The sequence below is a fragment of the Aquila chrysaetos genome, chromosome 4 (assembly GCF_900496995.4).
Source record: "Aquila chrysaetos chrysaetos chromosome 4, bAquChr1.4, whole genome shotgun sequence".
Classification (NCBI taxonomy): domain Eukaryota; kingdom Metazoa; phylum Chordata; class Aves; order Accipitriformes; family Accipitridae; genus Aquila; species Aquila chrysaetos.
The window spans coordinates 10,129,404-10,153,551 of NC_044007.1; the positions used below are offsets into that span (position 1 = coordinate 10,129,404).

The 24,148-nt window shown below is 45.7% G+C and overlaps 1 protein-coding gene across 1 annotated transcript in view; it reads left to right on the forward strand.

The window, feature by feature from the left end:
* Positions 1 to 3,717: 3,717 nt before the first annotated feature.
* The window catches only part of ASAP1 (ArfGAP with SH3 domain, ankyrin repeat and PH domain 1), a 191,809-nt gene continuing 171,378 nt past the window's right edge, over positions 3,718 to 24,148 (forward strand). The window contains exon 1 of the mRNA XM_030010873.2: positions 3,718 to 4,039. The gene's annotated coding sequence lies outside the window, so the exon portion shown is untranslated. The remainder of the gene's footprint in view (positions 4,040 to 24,148) is intronic.

Below are 24,148 nucleotides of genomic sequence, written 5' to 3' on the forward strand. Positions count from 1 at the left end.
TCTTCATTGTTCTGCCATTCCCTGGCCTGGGACATTATCAAAAATACCAAATCTTAGACCTGGACTTCAGAATCCAAGTGTGACATTTTTAAAGAAACCAAGTTCCTAGCCCAAGAAGCCGGAAAAAAAATCACATTCCACACATGAACCTCTTTCATGCAACTGTGTTCTGTATTCAGAAGGGATATTTTCTCCTCCTCTAATCTCACTACAGTCAAACCTTAACTTACATTGGGCACCTTAATCATGACACGTAACATAAATGTCAATTCTGTTAATTCTTTCTGTGTGGTCCAACTTAACAGAAACCTCACAGTAGTTATTATTATCATGGGCATATTCCACAGCACCTAATTGCTTCTCATTGCATTTGCACATCCAGAAATCTCCGTCTTCCCCAGATCTCTGTGATGTTTCCATGAGCCTGCAGTAAAAAATACTGCACTCAACAGAAGAGGAAAGCAAAATATTTAGGGCAGCTTAGAATAAATCAAACTGAAATAAGTCTTTGGCAGCCACATGGGTTTTTTTAAATTTAATTCTGAGGAGGAAAAAAAGAAAAACCCTAAAGATTTGCTCAGTCTGTGATCTGCTGCTTAGGTAAGCTTGGTAATGCAGGTGTTTTGATGGAGAAACTAGGTCAAGTTTCTCTGAGACGTGGGCAAGGCCTCAGATGTTATTTAGCATTGCAGGAGTCTGTGGTACTTCCAGGCACTGCGGTGAGGAGAGGACACAGAGGCAGAGCTCTTCTCATGTGGGTACCATGGCAGACAGTGCTAGCAGCTGGGGGAAAGGTCTACAGACCTTTAATTTGCATTTCTGCCCTCCTCGTCCCTGGCAAATCAGCTGCTGAGAAATTAGGCAAGCTAATTTGCATCTAGCACAGAGCAAGAGACGATGACGGAAGCTTTCACTAGCTCTCATGTTTAGATTTCATGTGTCACCTGTTTAATCCAAAAAATAAGCGCAGCATGTAAAGCACCACAGAGCCTGCCGCGAGATGAAAACCAGCTTCTTCAAAATGAGTCCAGATACGTCAGACGGGACACAGACCAGACAGGGCTACTTCCTCCATCAGAGGCATCTGCCTTTCCCCTGACAGCTAGCAGACCGTCATGAGGCCACCTGGGACCTGGGCCCATCCTGCACAGCCACAGGACAGCACTGAGAAACCGTCCCTGCCATCTTCAGCCCCACCAGAAACCACCTGGCTGCACCTTGAATGGGAAGTCGGGTCACGCTGAGAGCAGGAGAGGTCCCGGTGGTGTTTCCGTCAGGCTGCACACCCTGGCCATGGCCAAAAGGAAAACACATTGAGCCCTGTGGCTGTGGAGCAACCCGATTTCCTGATCTCTCTTGATCTCCTCCCTTTCCACATCTCTGCTTCCTTCCAGAGCAGAGAAGGCTAAGCACTGACCTCCAGGTTTCACTCCAGCATGGAGGCAGAGGGACAGCAGAAGGCACCAGCACTGCTCCACAGTCCCAAGACAACCACCCTCTTCTGCTTTTCTCAGCTGTAGGTGACACCAGACTACAGCATCCCGGCCATCTGACCAAACCATGCAAAAGCGGCATGGCACAGCACGGCACGAATGTCAAATGTGTCCACAACACCAGTTCCCCAGGGAACATGATCTACAGGACCCCAGGTGCTGGGCCAAGACAGTTAAAAAATGGAGGAGCAAATTGACTGCCAGTCAGGCCAAAGACCCTTCGTATTAGGTCATTGCTACTACGCCAGTGGTCTGCCGTTTCCAATCCATTTCAGGTGGCAATTGAAGGATCTGCTCTTGCTTCGGCAGCCTCTCCATTCACAACTCGCTGACCCAGCTCTGCTGGCGACAAAACATTTCCAGACCAAAGCTCCTTCTTGACTCAACCACCCTGACAGGAAAACAGAAGGAGGCTGTAAGCATGACCCTTTTCCATGCACGTGGCACATGACTCACCTTCTTCACAGATCTCTTTCCCAGAATAAGAAGGAGGGGAAAAAGGAAGTACAGCAAGAAGAAAACCTCAGAAACACAGCGGGGAAATAAGCAAGCACCAAAAACGTAAAAAACAACTGCTCTAGACAGCTGTACAAATCTTCATTACAATATTGTCACACGAGGTTATTGTGAAGAAGCCTTGGAAATACAGACAATGACATGGTGCAGTGTGAGTTAGTGTTTGCAAGAGGACAGTGAATCTCCGCATCCAGGAAACTGTTATTAGTGAGATATCTGTCAAGCCACATTCACACTGCAAACGTCTCAGTGACCTGCAAAAAGCATCCGAGAGAGGGTAAATGAGCTTTCAAACTTTGTGTCACTGCAGCTTATATCCTGCTAGTAGCGAAGTCAAACTCAGCTGAATAGCTCTGCCAAGCCCCAGCTGACTGCCTGCAACTCTCACATGAGCAGCAGTCATGAAAAGCCACATCTCACCAGTACTATTGCTGGCAGTAAATGAAAAATTCGGCCCCTGGTTTAGCCAGGCATTTATCTGGAAAGGAAGTGTGGCATCCATCCGAAGAGAGGAAGGTAACTAAAATATAGAGAAGTACATCTCAGCCCATCACTGAGTCTCCTCTGGTAATGAAATGAGAGGAACCAGCACTTGGAGGCAATCATTCACCCACCCTAAAGCAGGCAGCAGATCTAGAGGAGCTCGGAGGGCTGTTTCCCCACTGGTAATGCAGGGAGGCCACCTGACAAGCTCAGGTGCAGATGACCAACAGGAGGGGACGATTCCCATTCCCACATGCTGGCATATGCTGCAACACAGCTGGCCCATGAGGCCACTCATCCCCAGGTCCACGTCTGGTGGTTCCCTGAATGAAGCCAACCACCAGAATTCCATTTAAATCAAAGTCACCAAAGAACTGGGGGAATTGAAATATGTTGCCAGACTGGTCGGATTTGGTCTGGTTTCATAATTTCCTCATTCTTCTGACACCTGAAGCTTTTTCATTATTTTATTTCTTGAAGCAATGGGGTTTTGCTAGGGCTGGCATGGGACACCCATCCAAAATCTGCATGAAAACAACCTGGATGAAAGAAACATCAGTGGAAAGACGTGGAGGGGAAAGAAAAGACTGTTCAGAAAAACAGCAAAAAGAAACCACATTGGCAGCCCTGAGCTTTTCACACTTGTGTTTGCAAAGATAAATTCCCTGGTCAGTTCTGCAGTGCTGAATACATGGAAAAGTCCCTTTTTATCCCATAATAGCACTAAGTCCAAATAAATGCCAGCTGTCCCTTATGTGAGGCCCCCCCTCCTTACTCCCTCTCTGAGGAGTCCGTACTGAGCAAACTTGCCCCAACTGCTCTCCCGCTGCTATCCTTTGGGAACCCCAGCAAGGGGGTGGAGAGAAGACCTCTGGTACCATTACAAAGGCAGAATATGATGCATTTATGCCCACGAGGGAACTACTCACTAGATACCATCCCTGCTCCCCAAAAGAGGCAACAGCTTTTTCTCTAACGCTACTGCCGTGTGGTTTGCACTGAAATCCCAAAGCCTCCTCCTCCAGCAGCTGAGCAGACAAACCACAGGCCAGCCACTTTCTCTGTGTTTCAGTTTTCCTCTTAGCAGAGGGGATAATAAAATTACCCAGCACTCGGGAATGCTGTAGCTTTAATTCATTAATATCTATAAGGAGCTTAGAGATCCTCAGCCATAAGGGGCTCGGGAAATGCCAGCGGAAATGCTTTGCATCTTGTTGCTGTGCTCCGACTTTCAAAATTTCCCTACTGAATCCACCGATTCAAATAATTTGAGTTCTGAATTTTCTGACTCGGCAAATTCGAATCAGCTTTTCACAATGACGCGAGGAGTAAAAACATGCTCTTTGTCAGTGAGAGAAAACGGGGAGCAGCACTAGGCTATCTGTATGCTGCGTGAGTCAGCCACAGTTTATGCACCTGCTGTGACTTACAAGTCTGAATGCACTGAATGCACTCGGAGATGCTGGTTTTGCAAACAGATGGATTTTGTAAATCCTGTTAACGTTTCTGTATGTAAGAGCTTCCCAGCAGAAAAGGAGCATGTCCACGTGAGTATCGGATCCACTTACCCTTATAGATTTTAGAATAGTATCTTCATTTTACTCAGGCTGGAGATATAAATAGATTCATTGTAGAGTGGGCACTTGCTTGTGTTTGTGAGAACAGTGACTTTCAGGAAATTAAATTTTAAATTAGCTGCTCTAAGCTGTAAGAAGAGGAGAGATGTGTGCCTCTAAAGATACATTGGCTCTGGAGGGCTCAGTTCAACCATACTCCAGCAAAATAACCAGGTTGGAGATAACACGGGGACTGCATGCGCAAACTGCTTGTTGTGCTCTCTCTCGATCACAGGGTTTTATTCCAAAAAAGTTACTGGAATGTTTTGTTCTCGTAAGGTTTAAGCAGCTTAGGCAGGGAAAATTGCATAACCCATTTGCTATGTAAGCTTCAGTCTTTGACATGTACTGAACTCCTTTTGCTTCATGCGTATACGGTCGCCTTTTGCATGGGACAGGGCCAGAGAAGTAAACAAGGAAGCCGAGCCTGATAAGAAGGGAAAAAGGGTCCTGGGAGCTGCTGTTGTGAATACAGGAGAAAGGGGCGGGGGAGCAGCAGAAACACAGCCTGCGTGTCAGCAGTTTACACATGAAATTGCTGAAAACCTTCCATTCACCTAGGCAGGGAGGCTGCCACGGGGCAGGGCGCGCACGTGCCATGCAGCTGGCCGTGCGCGAATTGACCCAAAATACACAGCAAAACAAGGCAAAAATGGAGAGTGGTGAAGGTTAGCTGGCTTCAGCAATCCCAGCAGGACACTCTTTGTCACTCCTGGAAGTGGCCTCTCTGGGCTACACAGTCAGCCTTCATTGGTGGGTTTAAGCACGGCTGTGGTTTGGGAGGAGGAGGTGGGAACTGCTAAAAAACTCACCCTTTTGTATATTTATGAAGGGACCCTCGTACCGGTAGGTATTGAGGTGCTCAGGTAGGGAGGTGTCAGTTTGGCCGTGACCCCACTGCCTGAGTGCAAAGGAGATTAGCAGAAGTTGCATTAGAAATTGGTGTCCAAAAAGCTGAATCCAGCTCTCAGACTCACCTCTGTTTAGAGAGATGTAACAGCCCTGTGCTTCCCCGCATCGCTGTGATCATCAGTTATTGAATGCTAGAAACCCACTGTATACTGTAAAATCCTAGCTGTTGTTATCGGAATTTATTATGTGGGCAATTAACATAGGCAATCCCATTACCACTGATGGGATTTATCTGAGTAAATCTCACATGTGTTATTCTCCTAGAAAAACAAGCGATCAACTTTTTGGCTTGGCCTAAGTTTCCAAAGATAAATGTATTCCCTCATTTATTACTAACTACGCAGCTTGTGGCCATGTGGTGTGAGTATAAACAAGCTGAACAAATGTCTAGTATGGGAAGGAATAAAATGTTAAAGCAAAAAAATGATTCCGTGATCTCTTTGCAGCCAGTGAGATGGGTATTTCATTGCCAGGTCTGACTATGTAAAATAGTAATTGTGCAATTAGCACTTAATGACTGGAGTTTGTTTCTTTTCCTTCCCAATCGTTAAAGCCACATTGATCTGCTCAGAACATATTGATAATTTCTGAATATATAGGCAAGCAAATCAGAAATCACAACAGCCTATTCAGGCTCTGTTTATTTCTCTGCATTGACATGCAGTAGCCCTTGCCAGATAAAGATGTCTCCAGCAGGGTAGGGCAGAGGACAAAGAACAAGGAGATGGGGCAGTACCTGAGCTGTTACCCCTCAGAAATACCAAGTCACAAGATTCCATCCATCCAGAGGAAGACGACTGGGGCAATCCTGCTGCTAAAGCTGGGGGACAGTGTCATACACAGCTGCTGAGCACACAGCCCCCCGCTTGCTGTGCACTACACCCAGCTCACACCCCTGACTACAAACTTTAACTGCCTGAGACTGCTGCAGCAAATCCCCACCTGTGCAAGACCCAAAACACTTCTCCAATCCATTCTTGGCCACAAAAGACTTGCTTTGTGAGGTGGTTTCCTGCTTCCCTCCCCCATTACTTTCTGCAGCATTTCAAAGCTTGCAGAGCAAGGCTGCGCTTCATGCAAAGGGCCTGGTGTCTCTCTGCACCCTGTGTAGGTATGTCTTTTAGCACAGCTACAGCTATTATTTTGCTTTTGACTACATCTGCAGCATTTCCCAGTCCTGGGAGATCTGACCCTTCACCACCACTCATGCTGCTACAAGTGGTGCTTGAAGTGGGGCTGTTGAGTACCATGGCTGGGATTTTCAAAGATGTGTAAGGGGTTAGGTGCTTACCTCCTGAGGTTTTTCAGGAAGAGAGGACAGCTAATTCCTTCAGTTATGCCCACTTGTAAGAAAAGAGGGTTTCTGCACATAGCATGCAGCAAGGACGCTCTCAAGCACGCTGTGAACTGACCGGTGTGAGCACACTTATGTCCCTGCTCATCACTTGGCCCAGGGCAAGATATATGTAGGCTATGTGCCAAAATCACTGCAGAGATTCTTGTTCTTGTTCTGCAGGAGGAAAATCCCAAAACAGAACAAGCTACAGTTATGGAAAATATTCATCTGGCATTCAAGAGAAATGCATAGATGCATCTTGAGTTGGTTTCCATCTGTTAGTGATGATGCCAAGCGGTGTTACTGGAAGCAGAACGCAACCGGCTAATTCGTCCCTATTGCATGACACCGCCAATGCAAAAGCAGAAAGCCTGTTTCCTAACCCGGGTCTGTGTTACCAGGCAAACTGTCTGCCTGAGTGATGGACTTTATTATGAGCAGGAACAGTGCCAGTGCTTTGACTCTGTAGGCAGACGATGACCACAGCAAGTCTGAGGGTGGCATGGTCAAAGGGAGCAGCGCGTTGCTCCTGCTCTGTCTCCTTGCTCAGGGATGCTCCTGCTAATGTGCATGGGTGGACGAGCCAGACCCCACCACGTGGTCACACAGCCTAGTTGTAAAAAGTGATGATTGGGTCAAAGGAAAAACCTGTACTGGTAAATAAAACAAACCAGGATTCTTTGCATGTTTTTAAGGGCAAGTAAAGCGATGCAGCTCACATCCATTGAGCTCTGCACCCCCAAACCAGAACAGCTTCATCCTTGCTGCCTGCTGGCCCTTGCTGTCCTCTGAGCTGTGCCACAGCATCTGTGGCAACAGCAGTTGGGACAGGCCAAAACATTTGAAGGAATGTGTTAATTAATAATTAACAGAGAGAGTCTCCAGCCTGTGCCCCGGCCCTGTTTAGCTCACTAGCCTAGGTGTATTCAAGGGACCTGACTCAGGAGCCAAGCCCTTTGGACTCAGGAGTCCAAAGCTAACTCTTCTCAGCACTGCGAGTTGTGCTGACCCTGTGAGTCTAAACTTGGAATTCCCAACGGGACATGAATTCCCCCATAATTAGTAAAGGAGTCTGGAGACCGCTTACTGTCCCATTTACAGCCCATTTCCACTGGACAGGCAGTGAGCCCAGATGGCTGGTTTTGATATAAAACATGTTTTCCCTGTTTTTGTCACTCCCTCCCTGCTGCTCATGTGTTTGCTTCACCCGGTTGTGACTCCCTCCTTATTGCAGCCTGACTGTGGCCGTGACTCCAGATGACATGGCAGCACACCCATAAATGCAGGGCTTAATACCTGAGTTTGATCCAACGCACCACCGCAGAGCAGTACCAATCAATAACACAAAACTGGGTACACAGTAAAGGAAATGGATAGAAATCTCCCTAAATCCAACTTCAAAAAATGGGGAAAATAACCTACTGAAGTCACTTTATTTCTGGTTTTGCATTTCCGATTGATACTACCGTAGGTGGACATGCAAAAAATTGTAGGTGTCCTGCTGAATTAAATTTGGAGGCAACTGATGATGCCATGTTACATTATAAATAACGTCTGTCTAAAGCAGTTGAATTCATTCTTGTAAGGCTTTTTTTTTTCCTTAAAGCCTGGTGCCAAGCCCAATAAATTGACAGAAGAACTCCCACTCACTTTAGTAAATTTTGGATCAGGTCCTGTGGGATTAGCCCACATGAGCTTTACAGAGCAAAGACTTGCACACAGCAGTAACAGATTAATGAGACCATTTCTGTGACCAAGTATTTGCCGACAGGGGTTAAGTTTGCATGGCCAAGCACTAACAGACTTAAGTCATCATCTTAATAGCCTGTGCATCCATTATACTGAAAGTGAAATGAGCGCATCTGGGTGCCTATTGATGAGAATGATTAATAAAGGAAAAAAAAAAAGGCAGCGAGCTGAGCGGGTCAAGTGAAGAAACCATATGAAGAGTATGGGACTGTCATTCAAAAAGTCATGCTCAAACCTGGGGAGTTTGTGGATCCAATGAGTGGCGTGTTGCCTTGCACAAACATGCCACGCTGACAAATGAGCCCAGTGTTTGATTTCCATTTGAGCACTGGTGTCAAAGCTGTACTGCTGACGCAGAAGTGCAATTCCCGCTCGCTTTGGTTGGAGCTGCCCGTACGTGATGGAAAGCACAGTGTGAGCAGCAGGGTCCAGGTCGAACCACCTAACATGAGGAAATTGGGAGTTAAGTCTAACAACTGACTGCATGCACAGGGAGAGGGTTTAAATAAACACGCTTCTGTGCGGGGACAGGAGATATGTTTGGAAATCTGGGCAGGCTCTTTCTGCCGTCTGTGTTTTGTTTCTGAACCCAATGCTATCATAATGAATAAGCTGTTTGCTCTTTCGACTGCACACCACATGACAGCTAGTTTCCATCCAAAAGCTTTGGCCCCTGCATGTAAATTGATCCTGTAAAGTTAACTCCTTTGTTCAAGAGGTTAAGTATGTGATGTATCAATTGGGCTTTTTGTGTAAAAGCCACAGAGCAATACACTTACTGAGCCATATGTGTATTGCAGAATAATTTGCAGTAAAGGTATGCAGAGGAGCAAAGATGGATCATCCAAAAAAAATGTAGGCTCCAGTTCAAGAAAGTGTCCATTTAGAACAGAGCAGAATTTAAGCATATGCTTAACTCCCACTGAAATATGGTTTCTAATCACATGTTTCAGGTTAAGTATGTGGTTAATGCTGGCCCCAACAGGGAGGGATTTAGACACATGCTTAAAACCTCTGAACTGGGGCAGGGGTTACAAAAAGGCCTCTGGAGTCTGGGCTGACCAGACCAGGAGTCCAGACTTGCACCCAGTTGCTACCAAATGTGCCAGGAAGACCCACAAGGGGAAGAAAAAGTCTGAAGAAAACAGCAGGATCATCTGGAGACACTTCAGAAGGCCAAAAATGCAAGCTAGGTTTGATCCTAACCACAAGACATGGCAATTACACCTCTCCGGGATGCAGCAGCACGGCCAGGAGTTGATGACACCTGGGGCTTCACCACTCCCACGTGGACCCCCTGCTTACATGCTCGGGGCAAGTGGATGCTGAAGACCCCAGCCCTGGACTCACAAGATCCATGTTCTTTTGAGTTCTTTTGACTCATGCTTTGGACATCACCTTGGGCTACGTTCCCACTGCAACATGGTGACTCTAGTATCTGTCCCAGCCTCCCACATGACAGTGGAGGACCAGGAGATGCTCTCAGACATGGGGGGCTACAGAAGTCCCTTTTGTAGATGGAAAAGTACCTCCATCCTATATCCTGGTTGCTGTCACTGTAAAAACATTCCAGGGAGCAAAAAGGGCTTCTTTAAAAGCAGCTTTGCTAGAATGGAGAATTGAGAATGAACCATGAGGGAAAAAGGAATCCTCCTTGCAGGAAACAGGACTGTCTTTGCATTGTCTTCTTCAGTGAAATCAATGTTGCCTAGGTAGAATGACGTCTCCTCTGACATCTTAATCCCTGCCGCCTACCCTGCTGGCAGCGGGATCATACGCATCTTTGGCAACAGACAATTGGCATTTTCAAAACATGTTAAATTCTTCCCTTCTGCTGCAGTGCATCTGGACACAGAACATACTGGCAGCCTCGCTCAACGTTATCATTTTATTAGAAACTCTTGAAGGAGCATATTTGTCTTATCCCTTCAGTTTTTTGTTATTTCTCTCTGGTAGCAAGAACCAACAGCCAGCGAGGTACTTTCCAAAGAAAATAGAGGCACAGCCTTTGCCTTGCAGAGCCATCAATCCCTATAAGATCCTTTGCAGTGTTGTGAAAAAAGAGAATCAGAAATCCAATCCCACCATTGTGAAAATGTAAAGGTACTTTTAGCATTTCTCTTTTGTGTGAGTCTGTGTGTGTATGAGTGTGTTTAACCTTCGTCTCTTTAATAAGGAGGTTTATTTTTTCCATTGTAAATGGGTAGACTGGGAAAAGAAGTGTTCTCCTTGATTTCCCTGCCTTAATCCAGTTCCTGCTCTGAGGTGGAGCATTGCATCAGCCGCACTGTTAAACACCTAACACGCTCTTCCTCCGTGGCGACCCTGGATTAAGCAATTCCTACGGATGCACGAGCAAAACCTGGAACAGCACCAGCTCAAAGGGCTTGCAGGGATTTCAGGAGCACAGTCAGGCTCTCATCTGATCTAAACCAGCGGAGCTCTGCTGACTTCCTCAGAGCTCTGCCAATTTGTACCAGGTGGGGATCTGGCCCTCAGCCTTTATTAATTATCATACGCACTCAGAGATGAAAAATACGTTTATCACTAAGCAGAGAGAAACCCGTCAGCTGCACAAGCTGCCAAAAGGGAAGGTGCTCGCTCAGCTCGGCTTGAAGGGGCATCACCTCGGTGGCAGTGGACACATATCTGCCAGGAGCAGGTTAGCTCTCACTGATGCTAACTGGAGGTGATGGAGAGAGACCAGACAGCTCTTTGGAGTCCCTCCCTGCCCTATTTTTCTGTGATGTCTGTTATTTAACAAGGGATCGAGTCTTCCCTGTTGGTACAAATTATACCAGCCAAGGCCAGGCAATGTCTTGCAGGAGCAGAGGGCTCAGCGGGCTGTGCGGCTCAGTTTGGACAGGATTTTGAGGACAAAGTTGGGCTTCTTGGGATTGGAGCTATGGAGGGGGTGACCTGGAGCTCCCGGTGGAGTAGGGTTACACACAGTGTACATGGTGGACAAATTCAGAGCAGCCAAGTTTCCCCGGGCATTTCTCTGTCTGGTTTGGGAGGTTTCACATGGATTAAGGAAGGATTTGTCAGGCTGCAGTGCCAAACCAGTGTTTATCCACAGAAGCCTTTTTATTTTCTAATTGTGTCAGAGATCTCTAGCTGGCATCTCTGTCTCCAAACCTGGCCAGTCGGTGGAAGCAGAAGATGTATTCCCAGTCTTTGTTTCATGGCTGGGGGGGGGTGAGGGGAGGGCTGAGGTTTCTTTTGTCTGACTTTAAAGAGATACCCCCTCCTCTTCATCTGCTTCCAGCTCATCCTCCTGGCTGGCAGACGTGGAGGCTTCCCTGCCAGGGCTGGGAAGGGAGGGGGAAGCCGACAATGGCTCTCTTGGTATGAGAGCATCAGTAATAACACAAGGCTCCCTCAGATGCACACGTGCCTTTCTGTTGACTGCTGTGGGAGTTGACTGCATATTTTAGGAGACAATTAGGCCGATGCAGTGTACACTGCCTATTCACTCTTCATCTCCAACCCCAGGGAGCAGGACAAATGATTTATTAGGGAGACAGACTTAACATCTTCTGGCTTTGGTCAGCTGTGATGTGAAAATAGCCTCACTGAAGGCAATTAGTATCAAACACTAATTAAAACCAAAATCTTTTGTTGGTTTGCTCTCAGACAGCTACTGCACTGCAAGCACAGCCTTGCAGGGGGAGGACAAGGAAAGTGGGAGAGGAGGAGAAGGGGAGCGAGGGGAGAAGGCAGGGACACAGCACAGAGCACCTCGAGGTGGCCCATCACCCCCAGCTCCCACTCACACTAAGGGCAAGCGAGGGCTCAGCCCCTCGCAAGGGCTGCCCAGCAAGGGAAAAGTCTCTGCTCTGCTCCACTCTGCTGAGGCTGTGCAATGACCTGAAAGGCTCGAGAGAGACGGTTTGGGTCAGCCGGTGCGTATCCAGACAGTGCAGGAGAGACTAGCACCGCTCCCCGTGACAAATCCTCGCTAATCCTCCAAAAGCAGAAACAAAAACTAAACAAGCGATGCATCCTGAGCTTGTGAACAGGCTTGGGTGGCATTGTTCGACCTTTGGCTCCTGCCCAAGTGGGGCCGGTTAATCCCCCGGCACTCCTGCAAGGTTTACAGCAGCAGAAAGCCCATCTTCCCATAGGTGCCAGGATGAGCTGTGCATCCCTTTGTGCTGGCTTTGCCTGTCAGACCTTACACCTTTGCTGTGGAGCCCCACATTAGCACTTTTACTGAAATTGTGCTTGTTCCATCCTTGCACCTGGCCCTGTGTCAGGTTCTTCTTTTAGTGACACTGATCGAAACCTTTGCACTTAAATGTGCCCTCTTTTGGGTGTCCCACCCTGTTGCCAGAGGCTGCAGAATGGGAGACCATATGCGAGTGATGGGGAAGCCCCTCTCAGGCTGGGTGACCAGTCCCCATTAGCCCTGTGGTGCGGGTGGTCCCCTTGCCCACCAACTGCCTGCAGGCAGTGAGCCCCTGGCAGGGCTCCTCACTGCACACACTCCTGTGGGGGACATGGAGACTGCACCTAGACTAGTCAATTAAACGTGCCCAGGACTCTTCTCTGGCAATGAGGCCAACCAGTTTGGAATAGCCTGGCCCCATACTCCTAAGCTTTTTTTCTCACCAAAACAGTGTGCTCTCTTCCAGGTTGCCTGCTGGGAGAGGTGGTTGACCCACGGTAATTCCTGAGCTGTGCTGGGGACCTTTCTAATAATACAACAGTGCAGAGAAGTTCTAGCACTTGGGAAAATCCCCCGGCACTATTTAATTTACCAGTCAAGTTGTAGATTAGACGCCTTCAGTATATTCAGGTGACTGCAGGACTTCTGCGATTGAAGGACCCGCTCCAAAACGCCAACGGTGTAGGAGAATTTTGTAGGGCTGCTCTTCTGGGGAAAGCAATCACTGCTGGAGCCAAAGCCATTACTAATCTGAGCATGAGTCTATTCAGCGCGTTCACATCCGCCGCATCTGCTGCAGCCAGCGGCTGTGGGGCTCTCGGTGCACGCCTGCCCATCTGCTGAGCATCACGCTGCATCGCGCCCTGCCGCTGCGCTCCCACCTCCCCGCCCCAGCCCGGCTTCCTACACGCGAGGGAAGAGCCAGAGCCGGGGACCGCAGGTGTTTCCCGCTCAGCCCCGCTGGGATGCTGCCAGCACCGCCTCGGACGCCCGCCAGCACCGTCAGCGAAGGGGATATGCCAAACGGGCCGGCCGTGCCGCCTCCTTCCACACCAGCCGTTTGCTCCGCCGGCGCGACTGCCTTCGCACTCGCCGTGCATTAGACCCGTGAACAGGATGAACGGAAACCCAAAGCAAAGCTGGCCCACAAACATTACGCGTTGTTTCTTATACTGGAAAATAGATTATTCCAAATGCTAGGAAAATTTGGACCTGGAGTCTGCTCCTCGGGCTTATTTAGAGCTTTTTAAAAATTTAACATATTTCAGTTAAGTCTCTATATGCCTCATCATAGCTTGACAAATCAGATGACACATTGCAGTCAATTAAACCAACAATGTTACAGTAAGCAGTGATGTAGCGTGTGTGTGGTACAGTATGCAGTAATGTATACTGTGGTAAAAGAAACTCATTGATGAGTCTGTACTAAAGCAGGCAATCCCACTCAGTTCTGGTAAGATTTCCATATAAAGAAGAGGCTTCCTTATTTGAGGTTTCAATAAAACTTGGGTTCCTGTTCCTGAAAGGAACTGATATATGTCATCATCTGTCCAATTTATTCTGAGATGTTTTTCACCTCAGGTCTGCCTGCATCCCTCTGAATAATTTCCCCAGAATTATGTGCAGATATTTAAAATGTACACTTGGCGTATTTAAAAAACTGAGTTAATAGCCAGTTTGGGGTTCCTTTAGCATAGGCTACTGAAAAGATTTTGAAGATTAACTGTTTTATTAGATAGCAAGGATTAGATCTTCAGCTGTATAAACTGGGGCAGTCTCATTGCAGATTCCCAGATATGATCCTTATCTCACTAATGCATACATCTTCAGCCTTAAGCTACACTCGCTTTTTCTGCATCCTGGGAGAAATCCAATGGGAGGAATAACATGTTATGTAGCCTAGCGTGGGGGAGATGCTGTCATAGCACCTGCCCTAGAGCCCACTGAAGGCAGCAAAAAGCTGCGCTTTGATTTGGGGATCAGGCCTAAGCCTGGCACAGCAAAGCACTGCTTAAACAAGTAATTAACTTTTACCATGTGCCTCATTTTCAGTGACTTCAACAAGACTCAGAAATGAGATTTTCCAGAGACTGATTTGAGGACATGGTAAGCGTGTTGCTGATTCAGAGCCTGGCTGCAGTTGTTTCGTTTGCAGAAACTGGAACAGGGCTTGCACTGAGCGATGCTGCTACATACCCGCTGCCTTTCCAGGGTGGATGCTCTCACTGCGACTTGGTCCATCACATGCAAGAGCTGTAGCTTTCAGGTGCTGCAGTTAACCTGCCACAGCCCCTGTGGAAAAGTCCTTCACAACTTAATAGGAAATTTCAGCCTTGCTAATGCTTATTCGGGGACTTTTTAATAACTTTCATTTTAACAGGAAATTACATATAAAATGCCATAGAAAAGATAGGAAATCTGCTGAATTTCAGGGGGTAGCTCTGATTTCTTCTATGGTCTCCCATCCTTGAAGATCCTCACGGTTGCACCAATATTAAATTCTGCAGGACTCTTCCACAGAGGAAATCTGTCATTTGTTTTCTTTACAGTCCTGACTGAGCAAATACAGACAAAATAAAGTTTACTGTGGCACAAGGGAGACTTGAATTTGAAGTCACTTTTCAATTGCTTGACGTTACAAATACCTGGAGCTGTGACTGATATCTCATGCCCGCAGCTGAGTATGTTGCTTGAAAAATCCTGTTACATGAGCAAATGAGAAGGGGAATATACTACTCAAAGTTTTTCACTTTGCAGGGTTTGGTTTTTTTTTTTTCATTTCTTCCTTTGTCTGTCTTGATTTTAAGAGGCTGACTCACAAACAAGTGTGCTTTTCCTGGTCAAGAGAGAACTGTATCCTCAGAATTATCACATCTGGTCCAAACTGAACTTTGATCCATGCACGTGTTTCCTCCAAGGCCCAGACTGTTTCAGATTCAGGGTTGTGATTCAGGTGCATCTTCCTAATGAAGATTAATTACATATGGGTTTCCTTGCAGTTTCAGAGACCTAAAAGGCTGCAGAGACTAGCAGAAGCAGATTTTTAAATGAGGGAGACTGGTGCACGTACATCTTTATAGGCCTAGTTCATATAAGAAACAACATGATGATTGAGTATTTGTATATGCCTTTGTCTAATTGGGAGACTAATTATCCAGGTAGATTTATAGAAAGAATGGAGAAAGAGGGCTGAAAAGAGGTAGAAGAGTGGACTATCAACTCCATCATACACAATCTATGCTCCTGCACCCCAAATGCATACACTGTCCCCTGCCCAGTGTTGGGCTCCATCCACTCCTGTCATTCAGGAGCATTTTCTTGCACACCCAGGTGTTACTTTACATTGCTAGGTTCTACAAGCCCAAACACCTACGTGCTATCTGGATACATCCAGCTTTGAAATTTGAGCCCTGCTATCAAAGCTGGCAGATAATGACAACTAATGTAAAAATCAGATTCAAGAGGAGATTTTATGCCTTGAGTTATCATGGCAGTGCAGGGGACCATCCATGGTTTTGGAGTGGCTGCTGCAAAATGCATGTTTTGATTCAGTGCCCTGGGAGTCTCAAGTCTGCAGCTAATATTTCTTTTCCAATTATTGCTGTGAGTGGATAAAATACATTTTAATATCTTTGTGCTAAGAGTCCTATCTAGAGAGAGAGAGGTATTTCCACTGTACTGCAAGACCATTACATTTATTTGCACAATTCACTTAACTCTGGTCCATGATATCGCCAGAAGCCCTTGATGGAATTATGGTTCCATAATTATAGCTTTATAAATTACAGGACTTAATAGCTTTAGGGCTGGATTCTCACTTGCAATAAATCATCAGGGCTTCATTGATTTTATTGAAGTATATGGAGGTATGTCAACTTACACCAGCTGAAAACTGAGGTGAGATCTTCACCCTTTGAAGTCATTGGGAGTTCTGCCATTAGCTTAAAGGCAGCCAGAAATTAACTCTTGGTCCTCATTTTTCATAGCCACTTTGCTACCATGAACTGCATCGATACGATAAATTGTTGAAGATAATGGTATCACAAACCAAGACGATGTTGCTAATTAAAATCTATCATTACCACTCATGCTCTAAAAGGTTGGGCACTAAAAGCGTTTGATTCCCTACCACTCTGCACCTTAGACTCTCTTTGTATAGACCGAACACAGCAACTCCTGCAATACCCTAATATCTTTTTATGGATGTTCTTAAATATGCACACATAAATATAAAGTTTCAGAGTATGTCACTGTGCACTCTCAGCTAATTTATTGTTCATACATGAGCCTCAGTGGCAGGAATGAGATAAATAACTGGAAGGCATCCAGCATTTCAAATGGTCAGCAAATGGGTGGATGAGTTCACTCAGACTCCTCTGGCAACCTGCACAGCCTTCTGCCAAGAAGCCAGACAGTGGAAGAGGAGGTTAAAATAGTGAGCGTGTGGGAAAGCATTGTGCTTAGTGAAATAAATACAATATTCCTATGTAAGCAGTGAAAGTCACTCACTGCCATGGGTCTGATTTGACCTAGTATTGATCGTTCAGAATTGGATGCAACTGTCATTCACTTGAAGAATAAGTAGAATACACTGTCAAGTCTTTCCCATTAAAATAACATATATAGCACTTACATACCGTCAGTGTATTTTAATGACCGTAATACTTTTGTGAGCTTAAATTTGGCTATCTGCATTCTCAGTTATGGAAACAGAGCTACTGAAAGTTTCAGTCCAAAATAGCCATTGATTTTTTTGGCAACTAAAATGTGCATGTCTGTGCCTTGCCCAAAGTCAATTTTGGCAGGCACATCAGAGATCAGCCATTCCTAAGACCAAGCAGTGAACCCTCGATTACAGCCTATTCCCTTTGAATGTAATTCCTTTAAAAATCAAAACAGGTCCTCCAGAGGAGGATTATTAGGGGTCTGTTAAGGATAGCAAAGCACAGGCCCAAATTTACCAACAGATGAAGCGGCTGTGGCGTAGGCGAAGGAAGGCATAAAATGTTTATCCCTTTAAGCCACAATGACTGATGAAGGGTAAGCTTCAGTGAGGGCTCTCCTGAGAGTGCTCTTGTGCTGCACTTCTCCGGTTTTCCTTTCCTCTGTGCTTATGGTTACAACCGTATTATTTGTCCCTCAGCTAAGATAAACATAACTTTCCCACATTTGAATCTGTTATGACAAATTTACTGGTTTCACTCAGAAAAAAGCTATCTGTTGCTTCTTGATAGCTCCACCACAGAAAGATAAGAGCAGTCTGGTGAAAAAGTTGAGTTTCTCGTAACAAGGGAATCAATGGCCATGAGACAAGCAAGCCATGAGGGAGCTCCTGCTCCAGGGCAGGCTGTGCTTTCCTCAGGGAGCCTGGGGCAGCTGGAGTACCGTTTCGGCTCTGCTGCGTCAAAGGTGGCATTTGGGAAGAAGGCTATTGCTTCGACTTGTGTCGGGACCATGACAAACAAAAAGCAAAGACAGAAAGTCAGGAAAAGGGTAGAGCAGCCAAACCATATCCAAGGAGCGGATAACAGAGAAGTTAAAAGCACTTGGCCGCACTCTTAAAAATGGACATCTCAACTTAGAGGATGATGTGCTGATGCCACAAGCTACCCTGCAAGAGTAGAGTGGCTTTGTCAACAGGTAGCTGGAGTCCTTTTGGGTCCACTGCAGCACAAAATGCGATGGCAGGGAAGACCCCACTCCAGCAAGCACTCCTGAACCCACATGCTTTCATGTGAACTAAGCCCTAAAAATAACATGACAGCAATATCAAAAGTGAATTGATAAAGTCAATCCAGGGGCTTTTTTCCCCCTGCTGTTGCTTGAAGGATGTTGCAAGCACAGTTTCATCTCAGTCATTCAGTACTAACACATGCCTCTGCTCATTGTACTGATGGAGGAGAGTGAAATTTTCACAGAGAGAACATGGTTACTCCAAACTACCTGCAAGGCAGTGATGAATACAGCACCAGGCACTGCATTTTTCTGGGTACAGTGCATTAACAGAGCATTAACCAGGAGAATGTTAATAACACATTGTCGCTGCTGCTCACCCAAAAGGAATTCAGCCTGGCAAAACACGATCATAAAAAGGAAGGCATTTGGAACGAATCAGTGTGTGTGTGACATATATAAATGCCATTTGCATCCTGCCTATGAAGGCTCCGCAAGCCTTGTGGCTTGCAGCTGGCTGTCAAGGTCTCTGCAGCACCATCAAGCACACCCTCAGATGATGGTCCAGTGACTCTGATCTCCACTTAATGAGCGCTGACACGGAGATTAGAACAAAAACCAAAATATCCTCTGGTAACATTTCTAGATATAAACCCTTCTTTTCTGGTGAAGCTATAGGTTTGAGCTCTTTTTCCTCTTAATAATTCTGTTTTAAGGCAGGCTTCAACGTTTCAGTCACTGTGGGCCAAGACATCTGGGTCTCTGGGGTTAGCAATGTGCTGTGAGGACACGGCTCCCCGAGTCCCTGCCCAGTTTCATCCCCAGAGCCTCCCGACCTGCTCAAATCCACACTGTCCCCAGGGCCCATAAGGCAGTGGGGGACAAGCCAGCGCAGCACACCCCAAGCACTCAGCTTGCACCCATCCACCTCTTGGGGAAGGAGACCAGGAGGTCTGGTCTGCCACATCTAGGTCTGCTGAAGATGCCACAGCATAGGGAGACAGCCAAGACAGTCCCAAGGGGCCAAATCAGTTCCTCTCAGTTACGTAGGATTACATTTGGTTTCCACTCCGAACAGTTTAATGGAGAACTGATGGCATCCATCTCCAGGGCACTTTGAGCAAAAGCATACCTATCCCTATCACCACTACCAGATGGCCAAATTGCCGTTCAGAAGAGCAAAGTGACCTGCATTTTCAAATCTATACAAGAGAGGCAGCGAGTTATGTTCAACAGCTGGTTACATTACTGAAATGCTGTGTTGTTAATGTATGTACGCACACGGTGTGCAGACTGGTATGAGCATTGTGACTTTGGGTTAAAGCCACCATCATTTTATAAATTGTGCACAATCATCCGTAATCTTTGCAAAATACAAAGTACAGTTTGCTCTCTGTTGCCTGTTCTGCACAGCCCTTTCATTACAGAAACATCTGTTAGAAGTGCTTTAGCTAAGGGTTCGTCAGAGTTTCCATTATAAACCCCTATATTCAAGGGGTTACTGCAACTGAGCCATAAAAAGTTGCTCCAGGCTCAAACTTGGCATAAAATGTCTCCAGTGGGAGAATTTATTTTTTTTTCTAAAACCAAAATGTTAAAATACATGCAGTTAAACAAAAGAAATTTACTTTCCCTCAGAGACCGCCTCTCCTGAATCTATGTGTTAGACATACTTACATGTACATACATTGTGCATGGGCCTTTAAAAGCAAACTATTTATTAATTTATTTTTTAAGCTATTTATTAAAATAAAGTTACTAACTCCACAGCCTTATTGATTCCTTTAAAATATAAGTGGCCAGGTGATTTCAGATAGAAAAGCATCAACCACATAGAAAATAAATTATCATCCATATAAAAAGCAGGGGGAGGGCAGCACTTCTAGGGCATTTTTTCATCCCCAGCTTTAACTAACTTTCCTCTTGCAGACAATGGGTTTACCCTTGGGCTGGTGGTAGGATCCAATGACCAAAATGACCTGAGGGCAAGTGGAGACAATATTTCTTTTAAGAGGCAGTCTGCTCCAGCAGGATGGAGGAGATTAGCAGAAAGATGTTAAGTAGGAGGAAATATGCTTGTTTAGAGAAGATAAGCAGAGGGGAGGGGTTCACTGTACTGTACTGATGGAGGAGGTTAAGGTGATCCATGAGCAGTGGCAGACACAAAAATCCTCCATGCCGCCTGGGGACAATAATGAAAAGGCAGAAACGATAGCAGAGTTCAATTTAGGGAAGTCTGGTTTGCAGGTAAAGGAAGACGAAGCAAAGCTAAAATCCAGGAGACCTTTGAACTGAGGAAGGGCTCATTTTTCAGGCTTGAGGATATGAGCAATGCTGATGTTCAGCAAGGCAGCCCTTGGTTATAGAACGAGCAAAACTCTTCTTACACCATTAATTGTGCTGCCCCCGGCAGCTGCAGCAACAGACCTCAGTGCTGATCCTGCAGGAATTTAAGCCCATGAGTAATCCCATTTAAATTAATGGGATTATGCCTCAGAAGTGTAGAGTTAAGCATATGTGTATGCGTTTGCTGGAGCAGGCCCCGGGCGACAAGCGCGCTTGCAGAGTGCCCTGCCTGCGGCCGCACCGCTCTTTGTGCTGCCGTCCCAGCGGCTCCCGTCCGTCGGGCAGGACGGCTCCAGAGTGAGCTGTAAAGTCTCTAAGGAAAACCCCCAAACTGGGGGAAGTCAGGCAGTGATTCACCGCGTGGCACCCTTTCCTCTGAGTCAGTCCTGAACAAAAGTCCCAGCACGGCTTTAAGATGGGAAACCATGGCTGGCTGTGCCGTCCCTTGGAAGAGATGGAAAACAAACATCCTGCCCACGACCGCCATGCAAGGTCTCAGCAGCTCTTTAGGAGAGTTTGGTTGTTTGCCCTGGTGTTTCTGGCCAAGATCCAACTCCTGTAATTTCAGCTTTCTGGTTCACCCTCCCAGCATGGGGTCCTGCTCTCCTGCAGCCTTGGTTGCATTTCTGAACATCAATAAGCAGCTGCTGCGGCTCTGACAGGTGAGGGAAGATGTTTCTATACAAACAACAGATGACCCAGGCACCCTCAGAGAACGAGCACGATGCAAAGAAACAACATTGCTTCCTTCACTTGCACTGAGGAGCGCTTTGGCTTGTATTAAAATCAGTTATTGCTCAGCGTGCTTGACTCCAGCAAAGTGGCTCCCCAGCATTCGTTGATGTTGGAACAACTTGAGATTTCACTACACGCAAATGGTTCCGTTTAATCCCCTCAAAAGCTTCAGTAGTAACACTGAGCTTAGGGAAAAGCTGAGAACATGGTACAGCATCTTATGTGAGTAACGCACGTATTGTGTTCTCCTGTCTATGGATGTAAGAGAGGAAAATGTATCCACTGCATCTTGTTATCAGCATGCAGCATGCTTGAGAGGCTTCTGATTCTTGGGCATTGGCCAACCTCTTCCAGTGCTCTGGAGTCAACACTGCCATTGCCTGATGCCTTGTGGCACACCCCCTCTTGAGCATCAGGAGCTCCTAGAAAGAAAAAGCTCAGGTAAGGAATCAGTCACTTAAGTCATAAGTTATCTGAAGTGAAGGCTACCCATGGCTTCCTTCCTTCTTCCTGTTTTCTGTAACCTTCTTCTAAGGCAGTTGTCACCACATTTCTTAGATCAAGAATGCTCAGATGACCTCTCCTCATATTATTAATTGTTATTATTATGAAATCATAAAAGTCCTCTCAATTAGAGAGAATGTCCCAAATGTAAATGCTTTGACTGGATTGCTCCCAGCAAGTCAGTTTTCCGCTTTTGCTTTACGCCAACCATGCAGATACATGTTTTGACCGGTTCAATAACTCTTCTTGAAAACATAAACAAAGATTAAAAATCTGACAAGAAAAGTTGACATTAAGTAGCTGGAGAGCTGGGATAGACATCAGTTAATAAGAATTTCCTGCTGCTACTACATGTATTTCTACCTTTAATCATTGTCACGTACATTATTTTATTATCCCAGATTGTCCTACACGGCATGATAGCAACAGATACGTGACAGGTCCTAAAAAGCCTTTTAGAATAGACCAGACTTTAAAGATTTGCCTTTGCTGTAAGAAGAGAACAATGTTCACAAAAGTTATATACATTTCCATGTATTAAAATATATTTCCCCAGCAGTCATAGCTAATATCAACTCTATGTATCATTTCATTTTGAAATTTCCAACATGCCCATCTCTACAAGTCCAAGGAAAAAAAGTCCTTTTCTTTGCACATTCTTTAGATGAAAGTGCTGAAAATCATGTATTTAAAATGAATGGGGATTGATGTGAATCTGTTACTTTAAGAAGAAACAATCTGGTATTTCCGTAAGCAATTAGGCTACGGTAATAGTTTACAATCTGTCACGCCAAGAAATGACAGAAGCAACTTCTTAACTATATAAAAGTGTCAGGGGTTTTGTTAATGTTTCTTCTTTAGAGAAAAGATAACTCACATTTCCATCTGGATCCAACTCAGCTGTTGTGAAAGAGCAGCATCAGCATCCAGAACAGCAGAAACAGCAGAGAGTCAGAGTTCAGGTCCCAGTGCCATCCTGTTGTTTCTGCAAGAACAAGGCAAACGACCCTGGAAAAATACAGCAGAATGCATCAGGGAGAGGTGCTATACTTGGCTGTAAAGCTCTCTCTTAGGTAATCACTAGGGGTGTTGACTTGCCTTTCTTTTATTTTGCTTATTAAATATGATCTGTGATCCTGTTAGCACTTTGCATGTCACACTGAAGCTTCACACTAGAAAAGGACGGCGATGGAGATTCCTTAGCTGTGGTCCACAGCGCACTGGTGAACTCACTGTGCCTGCAGTATGCTGGCTTTCATCCTGGACTTCAGTTGAGAGGAACAGAGCCAAGGGAAGGAGAAGAGATGAGATAAACAGCAAAAGCAGAAACCATGGTCAACTTTTACAGGAAGGTCAATACCCATATTCCTCTAAAGACCTCTTAAAAAGAGGCACAAATGCTTTTTCAGTATGATTTTCCATGTAATGTAAATTGCCACAGGGATGTTACACAATGACTCGGAGGATAAGTGCCCATGAGGCAATTTCTTTATTGAGATGTGGAGCTCATCGCAGAAAAGCTGGAAAACACCTGTAGGCGTGGGAATAAGTTTCTACTCTTACTGGAATAAAATATACCCTGGTCATTGCTCAGGCTTTTCAAAATCCCACAGTGTACAACTTCTATTTCTGTCTGTCCTCTGAAGGATCCTTTCATTTTTTTCACGGATGAGATAATTTACCTGGCTTCTAGCAGAAGAAAGAACATTAAACCACACAGTTAAGGTGGTACATGATAAAGAGAAACCGAGTGTCATTAGCAAAGTGGGGAAATGAAACGTGTAAAATGCAAGATTATGCTAAGCCTGAGATGCAGTGTTAGAATTGGCTTTTGATGCACCATATATGTTGTATTCCCCATGAATATAATAAAAGGCACAGCACTGAATGATCCAGAAGTCTGACCTGAAGATCACAGAAGCTGAGGGAAAGTTTCCTGTTGACTCCAGTGGCCTTTGGATGACAATCTTTTGCACGAAGCACCATCGATTACTGAAATAGCCTCAACCATATGAAAACCCTGAGAAAATTAGTTCACTAAGCTGTATCTATTTGTGCCCCATTTTCTACCTTAGCTGTCTGTCTCAGGCTGGTCTATTTTAAATAATTATTTCTTTCTGGAAGCTTAAAAGCTTGAGTCATTCGAGATGATGAAGTTGCAGGGAAAGCTCCTTTTCCACCTCCTCTCCCCGCCCCCATGTTACAGCACTCATGAAACTTCACTCCTTCCCTTCATTAGAAGAACTTGAAATTTCACAGTGAAATGGCTTTCAGAGATGTGCCTTTCACATCTTTGAAAGCCAGCATATATGCAGACAAGTCTAGGTTTCAGTGACCAAAATTGCCCACGACACCCTTGACACATAGGATATGCCAGCCCAGAGCTGACCAGGACTGATCTAGACTACAGCTGGGCCAGTGCACAGACATCTGAGAGCTGCAAAACTCACCCCTGCCGAGAAGAGAGGGAGGGAAAATCAGGGATGATTCAAGGAGAGAGAAACACATATCCACATATCCAACAGGGATGGGAAGAAACTTAGTGGCCAAAGATGGGGAAGAGGCAGGTTTGCAACAGCTCTGCCCACATAGCTTTAAGTAACCAATCTATGCT